At 32.6% G+C, this 13,633-nt stretch overlaps 1 long non-coding RNA gene across 1 annotated transcript; it reads left to right on the forward strand.

Annotated features, from left to right (window-relative positions):
• Positions 1-496: 496 nt before the first annotated feature.
• On the forward strand, positions 497-2,348 carry LOC107851697. Its single transcript, XR_001669124.2, has 2 exons — positions 497-1,621; positions 2,105-2,348. It is a non-coding gene; the product is annotated as an uncharacterized LOC107851697 (long non-coding RNA).
• Positions 2,349-13,633: the final 11,285 nt, after the last annotated feature.

Consider the following 13,633-nt stretch of genomic DNA (forward strand, 5'->3'; position numbering starts at 1 on the left):
CTCCTGTAGAAGATCACTGCACAAAACCATCAAGTTAGTGTCAGGAACTTGTGAATCATTCAGAGCTGAAACTAGCATAGCAGAGTCAGTGGCTACAGATAATTGTTTGCATTTCATATTTTTTGCCATTTTTAGCCCCAGGAATAGTGCAGTAGTTTCCGTGTGCAGAGGTGAATGACCCGTGAATTTAGCACTAAATCCACAAATCCATTCTCCATGTTGATCTCGAAGTAAACCCCCGCCTCTCCGTCTTTAGTATTATAATCAAAGGAACCATCTACATTAAGCTTCAATCCTTGTTCTGGGGGAATCCAGCAAGCCAGGAGTACCTGAAGGGTTCCTGGTGACCGGCCCAGTTTTCCCTGCAAGTAAAGTTAAATTATAAGAAATTGAAACTGCAATTTGTAAAGGTTATAAGCGTCCGCTAATTGCTATCAATAAATATTGGAGGTTTTAAAGCCCCCAAAATTGCAATGTTAATCTCCACAATTTATCAATTTTTAAGTGAATTCATATAAAATATAATATTTTCTTTTGATTTGTAAAAGTAAAAATGATGAAGAGATGTGAGAGGTGTAATTGTGTACAAAAATGAGTTGATTTGTAGTGCTATTAAAATGGAGTAATAAGTAAACTCATGAAAAAGGCAGCACGATTCAAAATACGTAAAAAAAAAATGTATTAACTTTATATATAATATAGTTTTTCGATGAAGGAGTTCAGTGCACCCTAGCTCTATTACAATACTTGCTACAATAGACTATAAATATGATATGATGGTAAAAATTTCTTACACTGGCATTGTATATAACTTAAAGGTATATACAACAACTTGCATTTAAAGTTGGCCTCAGCTTCAACTTTCACAAACTCGTCTTTACTTTGTTAGTTGAACACTCTAACTTATAAGATGATCATCTTAACATGCACCTACAAATTTTATGTGTCACGTTAGTATAGGGTGTTTATGAGACACAATTAGAATGAGTGAGAATGTTTAATTTAGTTTCCCGTTGAGACCAAATATGTCTAAATATACATTCTTGATCTCAACTAGAGATGTCTAAATATATATTGTCAAAGTTGGAGTGCATACTTGTTGGCTGAAGCAAACCTTAAATGCAAGTTCATGTATTATGCCTAACATAAACTTTAACTTCATTAGGGATGATATCATCGTCTCCTCAACAATAAAAGTAAATGAGAAAAATCCTTACAACTAACTTTAACCTCATCAAACTCCCATATCTGTTCTATTTATATAGCACTACCAATCAACTCATTTTTGTACACAGCTACACCTCTCACATTTCTTCTATCTTTTTTCCTTTTACAAATTAAAAAAAAAAATGAAAGATCAATTTCGTGAATTAACCTTTAAGGAATTTCTTGAAGAGATAACAAGGCAAGAACAAAGTTTTTTTCAGAAAAAAAGAGCTGAAATGCTTAAAGAAAATCCTGAGTTATCAATAAAAGACCTTTTTCCTCCAATGCCAAACAAAACTACTAGTAAAAATAATGCTTATAATGCATCTACTCCAGAAACTGAATTTGAGCAAGCAAATTAATGTCAGTGAAAAGATGCCAACTGGTGATATTGTTGTGAATGAGATGCAAAAAGGTATTCTTACTTTTTTTTCCTTTGTGTAAACGTCTTTGATATGATAAAAGTCATTTTTCACGAGAAGTATTTTTAGGAGTTTTTGTTTTTCAATTTTCCAAATTTTTTTTTTTTTCGATCGGAAGTGTTTTTTCTGAAAAATGTTTTTGAGAAATTGGACCACTAATAAATTAAGTATGGTATTTCTGATGGAAAACATTTTTCAAAGAAAATAATGCATGGACAGGTAAAGATCACAGACTAAGGGAGTAACATCTTAAGTCTTATCAGTTAGTAATGACGGAAGTCGTTTTTTTCTTTTTGATGGAAAACGACTTTCTCATGAAAAATAGTTTTTCAGAAAAATGACACATATGCTAAAGCAAATACACCAGTAATTAATTACATGTGGCCTCAATAACATGGTGGATTTTTTATTTTTTTTTTAAATTTGGGTTTTGGGCAATATACATTTTACTGTTTTATATTTCCATTGTGATACAGGTAAAGGACAAAAAGAAGCAAAAGCTTAGAAGGAAGATGGTAGCTAAAAGTTGAGAATCAAGTGTTAAATGAAATGGAATTGTAAATAAATAAATGAAGTAAAAAAAAACTAGCCTCAGTCAGTGACTTTGCTTTAAGAAAATTAAGTCAAAATTACAGAAAAATGGAATTAATGTGATGCATGTCTGTATCTATGTCTGCATTAAGTTAAATAAACATCATCTGATGATGTCTTGTTTAGTAATTTTTTCCTCACTTCCTATATTTTAGTTACATTTTTGCCTGTATATATTGATCATCGAATTAACCTAAGAATGCTTCATATTTTTTTAATTAAAGCTTCAAAAGGAAAATTCAATCTAGGATAACAGATAAGCACACAATTGGAAACTCCAAAGTTGAGATGGAGTAGCATGTTTGGTACAATGAAAGTCCTCAAAATATTTTTTTAGGAACAAATTTTTGCTTTTTGATTGGTGAATAAAAACTACTTTTTAATAAATCAATACAATATATTCAGTGTAACTTATAAGTGGGGTATGGGAAGGGTGATGTATAGTATGTGTTACCATTGGACAGAATAAGCAATACCACAAAGCAAAAGAAAACAAGAAGAAGGCACACAGATTTGCGTGAAAATCCTTGACGGGAAAAACCATGGGTAGAAGAGGAGAATTCACTATAATGGAGAGGAGTACAATAATGAGACGAAAGTCTCAGTGACATATTTTTATGTTGGGTCCAAAATGACCCACTAAATGCACTTATATAATACGTGCGTACAAATAAATTCTAAGCCCAAAAACATACAGGTCCATACCCCCGATCCTTCCGCTACCACCACAGACCCCACAAAAAATCACCAACATGGGTCGCACCGCAAACTTTTCAGAGCCAGATCAACAAAATTCGGTTCACAAGCTCTAACAGTATGTATGAAGTATTACCCCTAATTTGAGAAAATAAAGAGGATGTTTTTGGTAGACCTCCGGATTAAGTTATTAATATCAAAATCGAGTATGCAAACAAATATAGTAATAAAGAATCCATACAAGAAACAAATGGAGAAGAGAACAATATAGCACCAAAAAATAAGCAAATAATACGATAGTCAAAGACAAAGAGATACTAAAATCTGAGACCAAAATAGTAGGAGAGTAGAAAAACTAATACTGATAATAAAATTAGGCTGTTTGGTTTTAGTGAAATGTGAAAAAAAAAATGAAGGAAAAGTGAAATGTGCATTCACTTTATGAAAAGAATGTTGGTGGGAGAAGAAAACATTCTTATGCTTAAATATAAAAGTATTACTCCATGTGGATAGCGAGACAAGAAGAAGGCAAACCACCAGTTGGCGCTCGCTTGGCTTCGACTTTCAATTTGAATTTGTCAAAGGATCGAGAGATTATCTCTTTTATAAATTTCATTTGGAACTTGAAAGTTAATGACCTGCGCGCACACTGCAGATGCCAGCGTAGGTAGGATGAAGCTTACTAGTTTTAGTGATAAGATAACCTGCAATTGCATGTGGCCCATCTACGGTCGCAAACAGGCTTCGCGGGTTGGAGATGATCCAAAACAGTGTGATCTTTCATGAGTCATTGCTTTCTTTCTGAAGCACCATCTTTTGATTATAAATACTGATTTTTTCCTCAGGTAAAGGAATAGAGATTTTAAAGTAAGAACACTCCCTTTTTTTTAAAAAATTCAAGTGTGATTTACAAATCGTTGAGTGAGTTCGTAGTTCGATAAATTTGAGGTACCAGTATTTGATGAAATGAATCATTTTGTGAGGATATATTCCATTAGCCTCGGGTATTTGAGGAGAATAATTTTCTTAAGGACACATCGTAAATTTGGTGGACTTGATTCTTTCTTTCTTCATCTCTTTCTTATGTTTTTTTTCTAATTTTAAAAAAATAGTTTGAACTTCTTTTGTTATTTTTGAAATTGTTGTTGATGTTCATGTTGTAAATATAGATTGTATCCGAAAAAAAATAACAATGTTCGACTACTTATTAACCTTTTATCATAAATTTTGACATTCAAAACTTTCTATCTAAGATCATGTCCTCGCGGTAAGCTGGGTGTATTAAAGATCAATAGTAACAATATTGGCAAATGAAAGAATGTTTTGGCAAAAGATGATATGATCTCTATTCAAATATTGTATTCATCAAAATACAACACAATATAATACATTATGAAAAAACAATCCAAACATGTTGTTAGTGACTAGAGCCATTTTTAAAACTTAAAAATTTAAAATTTATAGACCACCTCTGTAATTTATCTCAAATTGACTTTTTAAAACGTGTCTAGATTGATCAAAGTTCAAAACAAACACCTACCCAGAGGGAAAAACCTCAAAAGAAAGAAAAAGGATACTTCCAATTGAGAAGCATCTGTAAGTAACAAAAACTGACTCGGATTTGTTAGATTAACTGAATCCAATTTGAAAGTTTCAAAATAAGACAAAGTTTGGTACTTTTTGTCAAGTAGGTAAAAATACAAAACATTAAACGTTATGTAAGTAGTAATTGTCAGGCCATTATAGGAAAATGCAAGTAATTCAATGCTGAAAAAAAGAATTTGTGAAAGGGCATATTATGTAGCTTGACGTAACTCATAAAGTTATTGCTATCTGATTAGAAGGACACACAAAATATCAATTACAGCCCCTACGATTTCATTTTCATACCCATCACCTACGTTATTATAGGCCTATGCCATGTTTTCTCCCTCCATGTATTGAATTCCTACATCAACAAATTCATAACAAAGTAGTCATTCTCAAACTTGACCCTTCTATATACATGGTATACGATGAATTCCACCATATCATGCAATTGTAAAGGAAACTCAAGAATTGGTTGAGGAGTTTAAGAATAATTATCGTCACATTGTTGTCCATGATGTGATAGTAAGGTTAACTGAAATTGTTGGTGGTAAGTCTAACCAGGATTGTTACGTAGTTGATATGTTCATATATTGATGTATCTTTATTCATTACCCAGTATTTTGATAGGTGTATTTGTTCATACGAGTTGTTGATGTCTTGTTGCACATCAACGGGGCGGTGTTAGGTGCTAGAAACAAGTCAGATATGTTGCATTAGCAAGAGAGTCAAGTTAAATTATTATGATTGTTGTATTTGTTTTTCAATGCAGCTCACATCAGTTCACGAGTAAGCTACTCTTTCCTTGCTCATATGTGTTTCACGAAGATTGCATTAAAACCTGGTTAAAGAGGGCTCATATGTGGCCTATTTGCGGTTATGATCTCCTAGATACTAGCTAAACAAGAATTAGCGGCAGCTAACTTATCTAAATTTTGCTAGCAAAGAAGCATTTGTTGGATTTGTCTTTGTTTTGTAACAAATAGTTGATAGTTGAGAAAGTTGATTTGAATAAAATTACACTTTGAACAAAATATACTTTAAAATCTTTTTTCCACTGTTGTTATACATTGTTAAATTCAGGCTAATAAGCTTTTGCAAGAGATTTCACGGGGCATGTCTATTTTGGCAACATTATTTAATCTGTATTTTTTGTTCGAAGTTCATACATATAACTTAAGTTCAAAAAGCAATGATTGGAGTCAGGCAAAAATTCGCCCATCACATCAGTCATGGATAGCCGGTTACACGTCTGACCGAGTTTATTAGCATTTGCTCAAATAATTTGTATTAATAATTTTGTTAAGTACAGATATTAAATTTAATTAGAACCCAATTATCATCATTTAGAGTCATCATTCGAAAATACCCAGAATGACGTATAACACTTCGGACACATGATCAGTTAGACTTTATTAACGCTTGATTTGCTAAAAAGTAAATGCAATTTTTCCAAATTAAATAAATATGTCTTGATATACTTCTATTACTCCCTCCGTTTCATATTAGTTGGCCCCTATGAACTTAGTATATTCATTAAGAAAATATTAATTAGGGGTTTATTTATTAATTAGTCTTATTAATTATGCTTTAAAAATATAAATTTGAGTAAGTACACTTTGTTTAGTCATTTAATGTTAAGGATAGGATTGAAAAAACATAGTAAAATCCTCTTGATTTCAAGGGACAACTAAAATGAAATAAATATTTTTAGAAAGAGGGAATAGTTCAAGAAGCCAAGTTTGCACCCCAAGAAAAAAAAGTTCAAGAAGCCAAGTACACTCAATGTGATCACAAAAAATATTATTAATAACGAACAACAATAATCACTTTTAAGGCTATAATTGGAATCTTGTGCTCATGATCTAAATGTTTATATTATATTCTCTTAACAAGAAAGAAGGACTTTATTACGTCCCTTTTCAAGCCTAACATTTTTCATCATCCTTTTTATAATTTGAAATTAGTTTTGAAATGTATGATGGACATAATTAGATAAATGAACTCATTGCATAATTCAAACAATCTTCTTAATTGGTCAAAGAAACTTTTATCTAATTATCATTAATTATAAATGTAGTCCAACTCATTATCTCTGAGTAGTTTGCAATTAATACAATTTGTTGTAACGACTCATTTCGGCGTTATTAAATTATTCGTAATAAATTAATAAAAATTCTTAATTTTCATTCCTCAAATTAACTTAGGTTCAAAATAGCCAATATTTTATTTATTATGTCACCTTAAATTTTTTTGCGAACATTCTAGCCTTCGGATGTGTGTAGATAGACTCAAGCTCGATGAAGTTAATTATTCATGAGTGTTAATATCAATAATTTAGTATGAAAGTTCTTTAGGTATGAATTAAGGTCCTACAATATCCCTAACACAAAGTTAAGTATAAAACTTTTTTTCCAATACAATTTCGATATGAGTTTTTTATTAGGGCCAACTTCAAATGATCATATCTCAAAGAATATAAGGAGTTAGGGGTCCCATTACCTATCAAATCAAATATCTCTTAGTCCTCTTTCCAACGTAACAAACTGTTCCTCAATCCGAATTCGAAGTAAAAAGTTATGACTCTTTTACTGAGCACTGTCCGGACTAAAATGGAATTTTATTACAGCGAAAATTCTGGTTGTATTTAAATTAGTTTCAGTCGTATTTTAGGTCCAAAAACCCCAAATTTCATTCCCCAACCCAATAGAGATGATTTGCCAAAGTGTAAGATGAAATTTGTTTGTGGAGGTAAGTTTTTCCATTACTTTCTTCGTCTTTTAATTCTTTAATATCTTAGAATTCTTAGAAAGACCTTTAATGGTGGAATTCTTTTGGGAATACTCATGGGTGTTTTTAATATGATCTAAAGCTAATTCTAAACTATAAATTAAAGATTCCTAACATGGATTTCATAAACTAGATTATGAATTTTGATGGTTAGGAACCTTGAATTTCGTAAAGATGAGACCTTTAGTATAAAAACTCCATTAATGGAGATGAGTTAAGCTTGAAAGAGCTAATTAATGATTAATTGAACTTGGGGAATGATATAAACCTTGAATCAAGGGTAGAATTAGTGGGTTTGAATCCCAAGATATTTGATTAAAGAGTAATTACTTATTACTCTTATAATTGCTTGATTTTTAGATGATTGGTTATTCCAAGGCATGAAGGAAAGGAAAGAGCATCTTTGTTGCAACTTTTTTTTTTCAAAAGCTTGGCGTCCAGGTAGGTTAGGTTTAATGAGTAGAAGATTATGTTAATTTATATTTTCATGATTTAGAATTGATGGGAGAAAGCATGTCTAGGCTCGCCGGCATGGAGTTGAGGTGGATAAAGACACAAGATCTTAACTTTAATCCTGAAAATTATATTATTGATTAATTATGTGATATTTGTGACATTATGTGCTATGTGCTGCAATGAGATTGTTGTAAATGAAGGGTGTGGACATGATAGTTCGTAGTTGTTCTGACGATGAACCTAGTTAAATTATAATGATATTAAGTTGTATGTGTTGGGCAATAATATGGTGAGGAGAACTATGCTAGGATTAAGTACTGATGAGCATAGTAAGATCTAAAAGATAGATGACTTGAATCAGTGTGATGATTGTATTATATGGCAAGAGGTAGTGACATTTTAATAATTAATGAGTAAGTAATACTCCAATGGTGACTTGCATGCTTAAGTGTTAAATTCTGATTTATTTTATGATATTCTTGTTTTGGTATTGATAAAAGCACTTTATCTATTGGATGCCCATAAGAGGCTAAATTGGTGATAATGATGATTTATTGAAAAGTGCCTATGAAAGGCTTATTTGATAATGATAACTCCTTGTATTAATACCATGAATGGCTTGTTGACACATGTATAAATGATTATTGAAATTTACTTGATGGAATTGTCTCATAACTTTAAGTGTACTTGTAAACTTGATACATTGTATTGTATTTTGTGAAGAAGTGTAAATTTGATATTGATATTACTTATTTATGGTGGATTGGGTACCACGTCGGTACTGATATGTATGTGTTGGATCGGGTACCACGCCGGCATGGATATGTAGATGTTGGATCGGGTACCACGTCGGTACAAATATGTATATATTGGATCAGGTACCACAACGATATGAATATATGTAAGTTAGATCGAGTACCACGTCGGTACGAATATGTATATGTTGGATCGGGTACCATGTCGGTATGGATATGTATATAATGGATTGGGTACCATGCCGGTACAAATATGTATGTGTTGAATCGGGTACCACGTCGGTATGAATATGTATAGGTTGGATCGGATACCATACCGGTACGGATATGTGTATGTTGGATCGGGTACCATGCCGGTATGGATATGTATATAATGGATCGGGTAACACGCCGGTACGGATATATATATGATAGATCAGGTACCACGCCAGTACGAATATGTGTATGTTGGATCGGGTACCATGCCGATATGGATATGTATATGATGGATCGGGTACTATGCTGGTACGAATATGTATATGGTGGATCGGGTATCACGTCGGTATGGTACATGGACATAGATTGTTCCCTGCAGGTCATGACTATTTGGGAAAAAATAAGTCCTATAGCATGTGTGTACATATTTGTGTTGGGTCTGTGGATTTTTACAGTATGGTTAATACTCTTGATAGTTATGTGGCTTGTTTGTGAGCACTGTTTTATCTGTTATTGCTGTATTGTAGATTCATTTGGTATTTGATTGTGTAATGTGTATTTGAAGAAGTGAACCTTTGTACTTACTTATATGTTGGTTGACTTGCTTCATTTATACGTGTTTTAATCATAGATTACCAGAATGGCTAGTTATCATTCTTTAATATTACATGAGAGCATTTGGTTGTTAGCCCGACAGTTTAGTGTGGGTTGTCTATGATTACGGGCTTGTTCCTGTGAATATGAGTAATGAAAAAAGATAAGGTGAATAAAGAAGAATAGTGATGTATTAGCGTTGAATTGTGGTTGATTGTGTGAATTAATGAGGCTAGAGTATGTTAGTAGTGAATATAATACTGATGGAGTTGGAAGAGTAATTGGATGATGTAACTTATATAGGTAAAGTAATAATGTTATTACAGCCTTGGTTGAATTATATTCATTCAAGATGTCATAAATTATTTTTCTTAATTCAATTTTATGATTATATGAACTAACACGGTCGGCCGATGATGCCTACCAGTAAGAGTGGTTGTACTGACCCTACTCTTCTACATACCTTATTGGGGTGTAGACTGAATGCAGGTTAGTTTGCAGGTACTAAATGGATGATGACATTCAACACTAACTTCTGCACTTTCTACCTGACAGATATTAGAATCCTTATATTATTTATTTCATTGTCAGTCTATGTTGTAATAGGTAGCTCTTGTACATGTCGACCAAGTCTTGGGATAGCGAAGGGCATTTGTAAGAAGTTTTTGAAAAAGTTTATTTATTGGTATTTAATTTACTTTATTATATTTAATTCAATATTTTCTTAAAAACAAACGTCTTCCGTATATTTTTAGTTGGTTAATAAGGGTTCTCCTGACTACTTAGAATAGCATACATGTCCGCACGACCCGTTAGTCTGGGTCGTGACAATTTTTTTAGTAATTTGCAATTAATATACAATTAAGCTATGCACATTTCTCATTTTAAAATATTGCATAGGTTAATTAATATGACTCAAGATAAACATATAATCCTAATATCAATTTTGAAATTATTTACTAACCTCTTTACTCAACAGAAATTTTAGATAAATGTTAATCTTGAATAATATTTTTTTTCGTTTTACAAGGACATTAATAAGTGTTTAATTTTAAAAAAATATGAAATATATTGTATCAAAGCCTTAGGTAATTAAATAACCTGATTCAAAATGTAGTGTGTACGATACTGATTATTGGAATAATCATCAAATTAATGGTATAGATTTTCTTTTTTCTATTATATGGATATCCACTGTTGAATTTAGTTTCCCCTCCGAACAATTTATTGTCACTCTCTTTCAGTGGGTGATTGACTACTTATCGTGAGACAGGATCATCGATCACATATATTGATTCGACGAATAATCACGGTGAATAATTATTGTGGTTTATTACACATGTAAGTGTACGTGATCGTACAAGTAATATAGTGACACAAAAGAATCAGATATCGAACCCACGAGGACTACTTGATTAGTAATTTACTTAATTTCAGTTCCGACAATATTATATTCAAGTATTTCAGAGGATCAAAATAGTTGTAACAATTTAATGAATATTTTAACAAATAAATAAATAACAAAGTGTGTCGATCGCAACATAATCTAAGTTGTAAACAATACGAGAGAGAATTCCAGGGTTGAGGCACTCTTAACAATCCTATAAATCTCTATTCTTATCGTGGTTGTGTTGATTATTGGGTTGTTGATTCGCAGGGTTTAGATTACGATCATGGTCTTCCGAGCCTCTAATCTTCTACCTAAAAGGACATTGCAACTACATCATTGAGTTGGAATACAATAGTCCATTTAGATGCTTTAAGTTATCTTCCTACATTTGAACCAAACAAGGCTTCTAGGGATATTCCTATTCCAGCCGCTACTTCAAATCCTTTGTTCTATAAAGGAATAAGAACTTTCTTCTTAGACTCTTCAATCTATCTTGATAATTCTCCTTTCGGGTTCAGAAAAAGATTATGGATGTATTTTAATGATGGTCATTCATTAAAATAGTAAAAATAAGAGACTAAGAACAATCCATGCGATAAATCAACGTTAACCGCTCTAAGAATATCAAAATATAATCATGTGTTCGGCCTCAACCCTAGAATAAGGGTGTTTAGACACCCATGTTCGAAATTAACACCAAAGAAATATAATTAATTGTACAAAAATCAATTTTGAAAGACTAAAAATAAAAGAACCCAAATAATACTCTCGTAATTGGTTTTGCTTTGCTTTTTCGTATGCCAAAGATGTTTATAAATTGTATTGAGTGTCCCTTTTATAGTAGAGATTGATGCATGAAAATTAGTCTTCATCGTGTCATTGACATTATCATGGAGACTAAGGTTCATGACATGCCATTATCACGGATGCATACTGGAATGTGCCATCCAAAATAATCCAACCTCCGTGCCACAGAGTTTATCGCAGATACTAAGGTCCGTGGCACGGGGCTATCGCCAAACTTCACTAGAATTTTCCATCAAATTAAAACTCATCAATGTGCCACGTAGCCTAACGCTGAGGTTAACCTCTATGGCAGGGAGGCTTGTCATTTTATTCCTTTCCAGCTCCTTTTATATTTTTTTGCTTTCGTACTTTGTTCCGTGCTTTCCAATCTTTTTTCTAGTGTCTTCATGCTCAACATGTAACTCCAAATGCCTCCATTATCCAATAGCTTCCATGTTAATACATCAAATCACGTACAATTGTACCACGATCAAGCTCTGCAACACTAATCATGTACATTAGCTGGAGAATATGATTTTAGCTCAAACACAATACAATTAACAAATTTTAGTTCATAGAACAAGTACAAGTATGGGTAAATATTGACACTTGGACGTATAAATATGCTCAAGATCACCACCCCACACTTAGAATCTTGTTCGTCCTCGAACAATTCCAGGCAATCATTATGATCCAACTAGGATTCATACCACAATTTGAACAAGATACTTTTGTTGGGCACACATAGGTTACATGTTACTCATCAATTTTCATCTCAAACATGTCATATCACATTGAAAACACATGATTACTATTTTCAAACTCCCTAGACTCAAAAGTGGACTCTAGAATGCTGGCAAAATTTTTGCACATTATTCAATCAAGCAGTCCGACTAGTCATCTAAGTATCCTCCACATGCACCCTCACAACAAGATGATTACCTATATTCACTCACAATCTTGCAATATATAATAAGCATGAGTACATAGAGAATAAATTTCTCCCACTCTCGCAAAGAATTCACACATGATATATGATGAACCACAGGCTTTCCTTTAGTGTATTACTCCATTAAATCAAATGTTAGGATTAAGGATCAACTAGGTCTTTAAAGGTTGTAATGTAAGCTAAGGGACGGGTAGAAACTCTTTGAGTAAAAATAGTGGCTAATTTTCCTAAGTGCTTTAATATATACAAGAACATTAAAACACTCAATTAACAACTAATTCTTCACCTTATCTATCTTCCCCCTTTTCTTTTCTTTTGGCCGCATATCATAAAGCTGATTCGTATACACTGCAGAAGGGAGTCTACTTATTGAACACATTATTCATTTTTCTTGAACATTCCTTATTTTTTTCATCACCTAACTCCCGACACATTGTACCTCAATTCTTATACCAATAGCTATATTTAGGGGCTTACTGTCACCTTTTTCCTACTTGTTTTTCAACTTCTTACTCAACTAATTTTTCACTAAAGCACCTAGGAGCTTTGGATCAAATTAAGGTCAAACAAAGAAGGGGTACAGGCCACATATGAGGCTACAAAAGAAAATAGGCTATAGGCTCAACAGGGCTCACTAGGAATATTTGCAAGGGTAGGTAAAAAAGGTCTAAAACATGGCTATCAACAAAATGTCTACATCATTTCCTAAATCCAAAACCCTTTAATTCATTTTGTAAACACACCGAAAATGTTTTAGACATTACTATGCATCTGGAATAACTAGATAATCTCAGTCAAACGTGGTTCATGCTAGTTTCAAATAGAATCCCTGTAGACTCTTGATCTAGTAATTGGACAAATTCAAAATTAAGCCAACAACCCAAGATTTACATAATTGAGACCAGGTGTCTCAAAATAGCATCCCTATTTTTACTTTGACATGCTTCTCTCTAGAACGAGTGTTTCTCATGTCAGATGGATGCATGTCCCAACACAAAGTACCTCGCACTAGAGTACTGGTTAGGTTCTTCTCACTTATTTATTTCCTAAGACTAATTCCCCTTAAGACAATCGTCATCCATCCATCCATCATAGAGGAAGGCACCTAACTATAATGAGTTATTAGAATCACCCTAAGGAAAAAAATTTACTCCTAAAATTGAATTAAACTTAGATAAGCAAACAAAAATTATGAACTTAAAATAATGAAATAAGC

This window comes from Capsicum annuum, unplaced genomic scaffold, assembly GCF_002878395.1.
Source record: "Capsicum annuum cultivar UCD-10X-F1 unplaced genomic scaffold, UCD10Xv1.1 ctg5076, whole genome shotgun sequence".
Lineage (NCBI taxonomy): Eukaryota > Viridiplantae > Streptophyta > Magnoliopsida > Solanales > Solanaceae > Capsicum > Capsicum annuum.